This window comes from Bison bison, unplaced genomic scaffold (genome assembly GCF_000754665.1).
Source record: "Bison bison bison isolate TAMUID 2011002044 unplaced genomic scaffold, Bison_UMD1.0 scf7180017864180, whole genome shotgun sequence".
NCBI classification, from domain to species: Eukaryota; Metazoa; Chordata; class Mammalia; order Artiodactyla; family Bovidae; genus Bison; species Bison bison.
In genome coordinates, this window is record NW_011494752.1 from 701,519 (window position 1) to 712,803 (window position 11,285).

An 11,285-nucleotide genomic window follows, 5' to 3' on the forward strand; every position below is an offset into this window, starting at 1 on the left:
AATTAAAAATTAAACTTCTTTACAGTTATAGAGGTAGCAAAGCTATTTCATGTTAGATGAGTTCTGGTGGTTTGTGTGTGAAATTGGTGTATGGAGTATTTACTCAGTCTCAAAATACCACCCTACAAAATACTTATGGATGACAAAGAAGAAAAGACTAACTTTATAATCTGGAGAAGGAAATGGCAACCCACTCCAGTATTCTTACCTGGAGAATTCCAGGGTCAGAGGAGCCTGGTGGGCTACAGTCCATAGGGTCACAAAGAGTTGGACACAACTGAGTGACTAACACTTATACTGGAAAATCGGACCTCACCTTAACTGATCAAAGTTAACAGCACAAGCAAAGGGCAAATCAAAATCATGTACCCCTTGATCGGATACAATGAAAAGAACACTATCCCTTTCATGCTCTTCCTGCCAAAGTTAAAACCCTAAATCCAATCATGGAAAAAAAAAAGCGCATCAGAAAGCCCAAATTGAACAATATTCTACATAATAATTGTCCTGTAATCTTAAAAAATGACAATGTTATGAAAGTCAAGTGAGAAATGAGGAACTATTCCTGTGATTCATGGAGACTAAAGAAAGGTGACAAGTAAATTCAAAGTGTGAACTTAGATTGGATCACTAAGTGATAAAGGACACTATTAGGACAAATAATGAAATTTGATAGGTAGCTGAGAATCAGATGGTGGCATGTATTGATATCAATTTCCTGATTTTGATGGCTGTTCTGTGGTTATGTATCAGAATGGCCTTGTTTATAGAAACAAGGTATTTGGGGTTGATGAGACATCATGTTGCCAACTTACTCTCAAATGGTTCCAAAAATATATACAACCTTTTTTGTACTTAGAGATTTTCTGTAAATTTTAAAATTTTGTAAATTATAAAAATTTCCAGATAGATAACCTGTTTCTATTTTGCTCACTCTATCAATGAAAAATCAATTCACTACCCAGTTAATAATTAAAAAGGGAATTTTATTTGAGCCAAACTGAGGACTATAACCCCGGAAAGCAGATTCTCAGAAAGCTTGGAGAAATGTTCCACCTCTTAGAAGCTGAAGGCTTTTTATATATTTCTGAGACAAAGTATCATACATCAAAATGACATGCTGATATTTTACATAAAGTTTACCAAGGATACATAGTTCAGGTACACACCTACAAAGTGGAACAGCAAGTCACCATGAGTCCCTACGGAGCTGAGAAAGAACACTGTTCTTTTAAGAAGTTAAATGATCTTTATGGTTGGAGGAGCTCTGGTTAATGCATAATGCAAGTGCACACTGCACATTAGGGAAGGAGGAGGCCCAAACAAACATGGAGAGAGAATTTTCTGTTTAATTTTTTCTTCTTGTCCTGCTTGAAAATGTAAATTTTATTTCATTAACTCTATTATTCTAAGACTCCAAAACATTGATGGATATATTTTATATATACTTGTATTGGGTATCATTGACTCATTTGAAATCTTTATACTTCTCGTACATTTATTTCTTTGATGAGATTACTAAACACCCAAAGGATGTAATTTTGCTTCTATTACCTTTGTATTTCCTTATTGTATCTAGTAGCTGCTCTTTTTAAAATATTAATTTATTTTTGTGTTTTTTAACCTCACTGTTCAGCATGTCAGATCTTAGTTCCTTGGCCAGAAATCACATGCCCCCTGCAGGGGAAGGGCAGAATCTTAACCACTGGACTTCTAGGGAAGTCCCTCAAGTAGCTGCTCTTAATAACCACTTGTAAACATTAAAGGTTTTGGAGCATGAATTATCTGAATAGCTGAATTGCTTCTTGCAATTTAAGCCCATGAAGAAAACTTTGAATCAAATCATATGATGGATCCAGGAGCCAAGCCTGTGCTGACTGCTCTTTCACACCAATCAGTGGCCCCTGGGATTCACAGAAATCTGCACCTTGGTGGAAAAATGAGTCATTCCACCAACATGCAGCTGGACTCTCACACCCAGACTACAATGGAAACATGGAAATCTGAGTGGCACACAAGGAATCTACATTCAAACAAGAGTTCACACTCTTCCTGTTCTGTTACATTGTGAAATGGAAACATCGTTTCCTGGGAAACAAGCCAGATTCCACTGTTTGCTTAAAAATGCACAGCTGCTAAACACTTACTGTGCTTTATTGACAGTGTCTTGTTTTAAAGATCTAGATTTTGTTCCAACTGCGAAGTTGAAAGGAAGAGGGGTCCTAACGTGTGCAACAGAATGGATTTAACAGAAAATCTTTTTGAATACGAGTTCTTAACTGGTTCAAGTGCACCGAAGGGAAAAAGGTTCTGTGTATTTCTTGCCGTCAATGGTAGGTCAACCATTCAGATATGTGCCTTTACACAAGAGAATGCATTTCATCCTCAAAACAACCTTAGAATTTATTGTGAGAAAGTTCAAATATAGATGAGAGTACAGAATAATATGATGATTGTCTATGCACCTGTCACTTGCATCAACAATTATTAATACGTGGCCACCTCATTTCACTATAGGCCCATCCACTTCCCTCAGGATTATTTCTTATTTTTAAAATAATTTTATATATTTATTTTTGGCTGTGTTGGGTCTTTGTTGCTGCTTGGGCTTTTCTCTAGTTACGGTAAACGGGGGCTACTCTCTAGCTGTAGTGTGAGGGTGTCTCATTTCAGTGGCTTCTACAATGGCAGGCAGATTCTTTACCACTAAGCCACCAGGGAAGACCCCTCAGGATCGCACAGTGGGGATCCTGAGGGGGATCCCCCCTCAGGGGGATGCTGTCTTAGATGTGATCTCATATCATCTGTAAATACTTCAGTGTGTATCTCTTAAATATAAGGATTATTTTTCAAGCATAACCACAATGACACTGCTGCTGCTGCTGCTGCTGCTAAGTCGATTCAGGCATGTCCGACTCTGTGTGATCCCATAGACGGCAGCCCACCAGGCTCCCCCGTCCCTGGGATTCTCCAGGAAAGAGTACTGGAGTGGGTTGCCATTGCCTTCTCCGACAATGACACTATCATACCTTAAAATTTAGTAATGATTCCTTGAGGTCAGCAGATACCTAATCAAAGTTCAAATTTCCTGATTGCCTCATAAACCATTTTTGGTTTTGTTTACAATGTGTTCAAATGAGGGCTTCCTTGTAGCTCAGCTGGTAAAGAATCTGCCTGCAATGCAGGAGAATCCAGTTCAATTCCTGGGTTGGGAAGATCCTCTGGGGAAGGGATAGGCTACCCATTCCAATATTCTTGGGTTTCCCTGATGGCTCAGCAGGTAAAGAATCAGTATCTAAATAAAGTCCATACACTCCTATTCTTTGCAACCCCATGAACTATACAGTCCATGGAATTCTCCAGGCCAGAATACTGGAGTGGGTAGCCTTTTCCTTCTCCAGGGGATCTTCCCAACCCAGAGATTGAACCAAGGTCTCCCTCATTGCAGGCAGATTCTTTACCGTCTGAGCCACAAGGGAAGGCCATACTGTAATTAGTTGACTTTTTCTTTTCTTCTTTTTTAAAATAAGTTTTTTAAGTATTTAATAAATACTAAGCTTGTTTTGAGGATGAAATGCATTCTTATGTGTAAAGGCAGATATCTGAATGGTTGACCTACCACTGATGCAAGAAATGCACAGAACCCTTTGCTGCACTTGAACCAGTCAAGAACTGATATTCAAAAAGGTTTTCAACATTAGATTAGTTTCAGGTATATAACATAATGATTTGATATTTGTATATATTGTGAAATTATTTCCACAGTCTAGTTAACATTCATCACCATACATAGTTACAGAATTTTTTTTCTTGCTGCTGCTGCTAAGTCACTTAAGTCGTGTCCGACTCTGTGCGACCCCGTAGACGGCAGCCCACCAGGCTCCCCCGTCCCTGGGATTCTCCAGGCAAGAACACTGGAGTGGGTTGCCATTTTCTTCTCCAATGCAGGAAAGTGAAAAGTGAAAGTGAAGTCGCTCAGTCGTGTCTGACCCTTAGCGACCCCATGGGCTGCAGCCTTCCAGGCTCCTCCGTCCGTGGGATTTTCCAGGCAAGAGTACTGGAGTGGGAAACTTTTAAGATCTACTCCCAGGAACCTTTTTTTATTTTTTTTTGGCCACACCATGTGGCCTGTGGGATTTTCGTTCCCTGACCAGGGATCAAACCTGAGCCCCCTGCATCGGAAGCACAGAGTCCTAGACCCCCAGGGAAGTCGCTGGAACCTCCAGGGAAGTCCCTCAGCAACTTTCAAATATGCAGTACAGTACTGTTACTGAAAGAGCGTGTGGTGGGTCTGGTTGCTTACAGCTTTTGAACCGATAAACAGGCCAGGTTGGTGGAAAGGAAAGTTTGCTTTATTTCAGATGCCACAAGTGAGGGTTTGGAGGGAGGGTGGCAAACATCTCTCCAGAGGCTGACTCCCACCCCCCCACCAACGGCAGCCAGTGGGGCAAGAGCTTTTATAGACAGAGTGGGGGTGGGGGAGCTACATGCAGAAACAGCACAGTCATCTCTAACAGTCATCTTCAAACTGGTCATCAGTGGTCTGACCAGCATCCTCTTGGTTGTTTTTTTTTTTTTAATTTAACTTTACAATATTGTATTGGTTTTGCCATATATCAAAATGAATCTGCCACAGGTATACATGTGTTCCCCATCCTGAACCCTCCTCCCTCATCCTTCCCCATACCATCCCTCTGGGTCGTCCCAGTGCACCAGCCCCAAGCATCCCGTATCGTGCATCGGTCTTGGTTGTTTTTAGGTCCAGTTCATCTTCAGTTCCAGGGTCCATTTGTCCCTATTTCTTTGTGACCAGTTCTCAGAATTGTGATAGCTCATGTCCTGGGTACAGTCTGGTCATCATGTAGTTAACTTCTCCACCTGGCATCTCAGCATCTATAAGACGGCTCATAGGATATGGCTCAGAATATTATCTACGGCCCTTGAGAAAGAACTAAAGGTCCTTGACTATGCTTGATGACTCCATTATTATTATTATCTCCTTTGACTATTTCCCTTTGTTTCCGCATTTCTCACTTCTCTGATTAAACTTCTTCTCTGATTAAAGTTTTCCACAGACAAAGGGTAGACAGAAGACAAGGTGGGAAGGGGCAAGGACCTTCTCTGTTTCAGTACTATCAAATAGATTTTTGAAGTCTCCTTTAATGTGGTGTTTTTCCCTCTTTGTCATCACCTCTTCCTCTTCCCCTGCTCCTCGTTGTCTTCAGTTTGTCTGTTGGAGAAACTGGGTTGTTGGTCCTGCAGAATGTCCCACCTCTGGTCTTTGCTTATTGCATTCTTACAGTGTTGTTTTAATATATTTCCCCGACCTCCATCTTTTCTGTAAACTTGAAGTTAGATCTGGAGTTCCAACCAGATGCAAGTTTGACTGTTTTGCTGCTGGTTTTTGTCAAAAATACTTCATAAGTGTTGGTGTGTACTTCCTATTACATCACACCCCAGACACACAATGTCAGTCCTTTCCCCTTTAAAGAAAAAGAAAAATTATTTATTTTGGCTGTGCTGGGTCTTCACTGCTGTGCGGGCTTTTCTGTAGTTCTGGGGAGTTGGGGTGCAACTCTCAGTTGCAGTGCAAGGGCTTCTCATTGCAGTGCCTTCTCTTGCTGCAGAGCACGGGCTCAGCAGTTGCGGCTCCTGGGCTCCAGACCACAGGCTCAATGGTTGTGGTGCACAAGCTTAGTTGCTCCCGGGCAGGTGGGTTCCTTCTGAATCAGGGATTGAACCAGTGTCTCCTGCGAATTCTTTACCACGGAACCTCTAGGAAAGCCCAGTCCTTTCCTTTTTTGTGATGTTATGATTAATGAATGAGGGGTGAGGGGGCATTTTCTTGAATCTTCATTCCATAAATAAAAGAATGGGACTTCTCTGGTGGTCTGGTGGCTAAGACACTGCGCTCTCAATGCACGGGCCCAGGTTAGTTCTCTGGTGAGGGAACTAGATCCCACATGCCAAAAGGAAGATTGAAGATTCTGCCTGTTGCAACTAAGACCCAGGGCCACCAAATAAATAAAATAAATAAATAAATATTAAAACAAACAAAACAAAAATTATTGAAAAAATCATAAATAAAATAAGAAACAGACTGTTCTCCCCCACCACCTCTGCCAAAAAAAAAGATTAATGAGTGGGCTTAGGTGTTGTTAGTCTCATAAGGGGCTTCCCACAATTAAGAGCTCTTCATCAGTCTCCAGGCTTCCCTTGTGGCTCACCTGTAAGTAATCTTCCTACCAATGCAGGAGATGTGGGTTCCATCCCTGGGTTGAGAAGATCCCCTGGAGAAGGAAACAGCAATCCACTGCAGTATTCTTGCTTGGGAAATCCCATGGACAGAGGAGCCTGGTGAGCTGCAGTCCATGGGGTCACAAAGAGTCAGACACGACTTAGTGAATAAACACCATGCCACATCAATCTCCACCTAATATTTTTAGCAGGCATTCAGTTCAGTTCAGTTCAGTTCAGTCTCTCAGTCGTGTCTGACTCTTGGCGACCCCATGAATCGCAGCATGCCAGGCCTCCCTGTCCATCACCAACTTCCGGAGTTCACTCAAACTCATGTCCATCGAGTCGGTGATGCCATCCAGCCATCTCATCCTCTGTCATCCCCTCTTCCTCCTGCCCCCAATCCCTCTCATCAGGGTCTTTTCCAATGAGTCAACTCTTCACATGAGGTGACCAAAGTACTGGAGTTTCAGCTTTAGCATCATTCCTTCCAAAGAACACCCAGGACTGATCTCCTTTAGAATGGACTGGTTGGATCTCCTTGCAGTGTCTTCTCCAACACCACAGTTCAAAAGCATCAATTCTTCGGCACTCAACTTTCTTCACAGTCCAACTCTCACATCCATACATGACTACTGGAAAAACCACAGCCTTGACTAGACGGACCTTTGTTGGCAAAGTAATGTCTCTGCTTTTCAATATACTATCTAGGTTGGTCATAACTTTTCTTCCAAGGAGTAAGCGTCTTTTAATTTCATGGCTGCAATCACCATCTGCAGTGATTTTGGAGCCCAAAAATTAAAGATAATTTTCTAGATCATTATTTCACTAGCAGGTACAAAACAGTGGTATTCTAATTCTATCATTCCTTCTTCATGTATAAGCTGAAATAATTCTATAAACAAGAGCTTGCCCCCACCAATTACTTGCTTACCCTAAGGCACAATTCAAACAAAAAGGGTAGGGTAAATGCTTAGTTATTTCAATTTAGTTCCAGTTTTCAGAATAATAAGTTGGTTATCTAGTATTTTCCAACAGTGATTTCTGAGGAGGTTTTTTTTTTTGCTTGTTTGGCATCATTGTTAATTCATGAATTTAAACATATTTAATATACTATCTGAAATCAAATACCTGGAAAAAGGAATTAACAATGCTTTTCTACTACTTTACTAATATATAAGGAAGGAGATTAGTTAATAAATAAATTAATTAACATCAGGAATTTCTTTTTAAAAGCATTTCCAGGAGCAACCTGGAATATTCGTTGGAAAGACTGATGCTGAAGCTGAAACTCCAATACTTTGGCCACCTGATGTAAAGAGCTGACTCATTGGAAAAGACCCTGATGCTGGGAAAAATTGAGGACAAGGGGAGAAAGGGGCAACAGAGGATGAGATTGTTGGATGGCATCACTGACTCAACTGGACTTGAGTTTGAGCAAACTTGGAGATAGTGATGGACAGAGAAGCCTGGTACACTCCAGTTTGAGGGGTCACAAAGAGTCAGGTACGACTGAGCAACTGAACCACAAAAAAAAGGAGCAACCTAAGTATCCAACTACAGATGAATTAATAAATAAGATGTGGTGTACGTATATACAATGGACTAATACTCAGCCATAAAAAGGACAAAATTGTGCCATTTGCAACAACATGGATGAACTTGGAGGGTATTATGCTAAGTAAAATAAGTCAGAGAAAAACAAATACTGTGTGATATCACTTATATGTGGAATCTAAAAAAATGGAACAAAATAGTGACTATAACAACAAAGACTCACAGATAAAGAGAAGAAGCTAGTGGTTTTCAGTGGGGAGAAGGAAGTGGGGAGGGGCAAGATAGGGGCTGGGGATTAAGAGTTACAAACTGCTATGTATAAAAGAAATAAGCTACAAGGATATATTGTATAACACAGGGAATATAACCAATATTTTATAATTACTAATAATGAAATATAAACCTTTAAAAACTGTGAGCCACTCTGATGTACACCTGAAATTTACGTAATATTGTATACAACTATCAGTTCAGTTCAGTTGCTTAGTCATGTCCGACTCTTTGCTACCCCATGGACTGCAGCACCCCAGGCCTCCCTGTCCATCACCAACTCCCGGAGTTTACCCAAACTCACATCCATTGAGTTGGTGATGCCATCCAACCATCTCATCCTCTGTCGTCCCCTTCTCCTCCTGCCTTCAATCTTTCCCAGCATCAGGGTCTTTTCAAATGAGTCAGCTCTTCACATCAGGTGGCCAAAGTATTGGAGTTTCAGCTTCAACATCAGTCCTTCCAATGAACACCCAGGACTGATTTCCTTTAGGATGGACTGGCTGGATCTCCTTGCAGTCCAAAGGACTCTCATGAGTCTTCTCCAACACCACAGTTCAAAAGCATCAATTCTTTGGCTCTCAGCTTTCTTTATAGTCCAACTCTCACATCCATACATGACTACTGGAAAAACCATAGCCTTGATTAGACGGACCTTTGTTGGCAAAGTAATGTCTCTGCTTTTTAATAGGTTGGTCATAACTTTTCTTCCAAGGAGTAAGTGTCTTTTTATTTCATGGCTGCAATCACCATCTGCAATGATTTTGGAGCCCCCCAAAATAAAGTCTGCCAATGTTTCTCCATCTATTTGCCATGAAGTGATAGGACTGGATGCCATGATCTTAGTTTTCCAAATGTTGCGCTTTAAGCCAACTTTTTCCCTCTCCTCTTTCACTTTCATCAAGAGGCTTTTTAGTTCTTCTTCACTTTCTGCCATAAGGGTGGTGTCATCTGCATATCTGAGGTTATTGATATTTCTCCCGGCAATCTTGATTCCAGCTTGTGCTTCCTCCAGCCCAGCGTTTCTCATGATGTATTCTGCATATAAGTTAAATAAGCAGGGTGACAATATACAGCCTTGATGTACTCCTTTTCCTATTTGGGACCAGTCTGTTGTTTCATGTCCAGTTCTAACTGCTGCTTCCTGACCTGCATATAGGTTTCTCAAGAGGCAGGTCCGGTGGTCTGGTATTCACATCTCTTTCAGAATTTTCCACAGTTTATTGTGATCCACACAGTCAAAGGCTTTGGCATAGTCAATACAGCAGAAATAGATGTTTTTCTGGAACTCTTGCTTTTTGATGATCCAGCAAATGTTGGCAATTTGATCTCTGGTTCCTCTGCCTTTTCTAAAACCAGCTTGAACATCTGGAAGTTCATGGTTCATGTATTGTTGAAGCCTGGCTTGGAGAATTTTGAGCATTACTTTACTAGCATGTGAGATGGGTGCAATTGTGTGGTAGTTTGAGCATTCGTTGGCATTGCCTTTTTAGGGATTGGAATGAAAACTGACCTTTTCCAGTCCTGTGGCCACTGCTGAGGTTTCCAAATTTGCTGGCATATTGAGTGCAGCACTTTCACAGCATCATCTTTTAGGATTTGAAATAGCTCAACTGGAATCCCATCACCTCCAGTAGCTTTGTTCATAGTGATGCTTCCTAAGGCCCACTTGACTTCATATTCCAGGGTGTCTGGCTCTAGGTGAGTGATCACACCATCGTGGTTATCTGGGTTGTGAAGATCTTTTTTGTATAGTTCTGTGTATTCTTGCCACCTCGTCTTAATATCTTCTGCTTTTGTTAGGTCCATACCATTTCTGTCCTTTATTGAGCCCATCTTTGCATGAAATGTTCCCTTGGTATCTCTAATTTTCTTGAATAGATCTCTAGTCTTTCCCATTCTATTGTTTTCCTCGATTTCTTTGCACTAATCACTGAGGAAGGCTTTCTTATCTCTCCTTGCAATTTTTTGGAACTCTGCATTCAAATGGATTTATCTTTCCTTTTCTCCTTTGCTTTTCACTTCTCTTCTTTTCACAGCTATTTGTAAGGCCTCCTCAGATAGCCATTTGGCTTTTTTGCATTTCTTTTTCTTGGGGATGGTCTTGCTCCCTGTCTCCTGTACAATGTCATGAACCTCTGTCCATAGTTCATCAGGCACTCTTTCTATCAGATCTAGTCCCTTAAATCTATTAGATCTAGTCCCTTAAATCTAGTTCTCACTTCCACTGTATAATCATTAGGGATTTGATTTAGGTCATACCTGAATGGTCTAGTGGTTTTCCCCACTTTCTTCAATTTCAGTCTGAATTTGGCAATAAGGAGTCCATGATCTGAGCCACAGTCAGCTCCCGGTCTTGTTTTTGCTGACTGTATAGAGCTTCTCCATCTTTGGCTGCAAAGAATATAATCAATCTGATTTCGGTGTTGACCATCTGGTGACGTCCATGTGTAGAGTCGTCTCTTGTGCTGTTGGAAGAGGGTGTTTGCTATGACCAGTGAATTCTCTTGGCAGAACTCTATTAGCCTTTGCCCTGCTTCATTCCGTATTCCAAGGCCAAATTTGCCTGTTAGTCCAGGTGTTTCTTGACTTCCTACTTTTGCGTTCCAGTCCCCTATAATGAAAAGGACATCTTTTTTGGGTATTAATTCTAGAAGATCTTATAGGTCTTCATAGAACCATTCAACTTCAGCTTCTTCAGCATTACTGGTTGGGGCATAGACTTGGATTATCGTGATATTGAATGGTTTGCTTTAGAAACGAACAGAGATCAAACAAATCATTCTATCATTTTTGAGGCTGCATCCAAGTACTTCATTTCAGACTCTTTTGTTGACTATGATGGCTCCTCCATTTCTTCTAAAGGATTCTTGATCACAGTAGTAGATAAAATGGTCATCTGAGTTAAATTCACCCATTCCAGTCCATTTTAGTTCGCTGATTCCTAAAACTCCAACATTCACTCTTGCCATCTCCTGTTTGATCACTTCCAATTTGCCTTGATTCATGGACCTAACATTCCTATGCAATATTGCTCTTTATAGCATCAGACCTTGCTTCCATCACTAGTGACATCCACAACTGAGTGTTGTTTTTGCTTTGGCTCCATCTCTTCATTCTTTCTGGAGTTATTTCTCCACTGATCATCAGTAGCATTTTGGGCACCTACTGAACCTGGGGAGTTCATCTTTCAGTGTTCTATCTTTTTGCCTTTTCATACT